Consider the following 593-nt stretch of genomic DNA (forward strand, 5'->3'; position numbering starts at 1 on the left):
GTGCTCGCTTCAGCAGCATGGGTACTCAACTTGGAACGATACAGACAAGTGGCCCCTGTGCAAGATGCCACACAAATTCATGAAGGGTTCCATATTTTTGTGGATTAAGGAGTGCGCTTGTGATGAGCACCAGGTGATTAAAATAAAAACTTTCAGGGGTGGCTGGGTTGCTCTCAGCTGAGTGTCCGACTCTTGATTTTGGCTCAGGTGGTGATTCCAGTGTCGTGGGATCAAGCCCCGCGTGGGGCTCTGCACTGAGCGTGGAGCTTGCTTGGGATTCTCTCTCTTTCTCTCTCTCCCTCTGCCCCCTTCCCTGCTTGTGCACTCGTGCTCTCTCTCGGAAAAAAAAAATAATAATAAAAACTGAAAAAAATACTTGTGTGTTTTTAAACGCAAAAGTAGCTAGTAGAGTTAAAAATAGAATAGTCACTTTTCAGGTCAGTCAAAAACAAAGCATAACCCCTAATGCAAAAGACAGAAATCAGTATGAGTGGCAATGAAACAAAACCCAGAGGCTTAGAGTAAAACAATTCAAATAGGAATGAAGGTCAACCATGGCAATACACAAAAATGGGTTAATTTTATTCAGAGAG

The 593-nt window shown here is 43.3% G+C and overlaps 1 pseudogene; it reads left to right on the forward strand.

Moving 5' to 3' along the window:
* On the forward strand, nt 1–99 carry LOC112851435 (U6 spliceosomal RNA; annotated as a pseudogene).
* The last annotated feature ends 494 nt before the right edge of the window (nt 100–593 follow it).

The sequence above is a fragment of the Puma concolor genome, chromosome E2, assembly GCF_028749965.1.
Source record: "Puma concolor isolate L17-30 chromosome E2, mPumCon1.1.hap2, whole genome shotgun sequence".
Classification (NCBI taxonomy): Eukaryota; Metazoa; Chordata; class Mammalia; order Carnivora; family Felidae; genus Puma; species Puma concolor.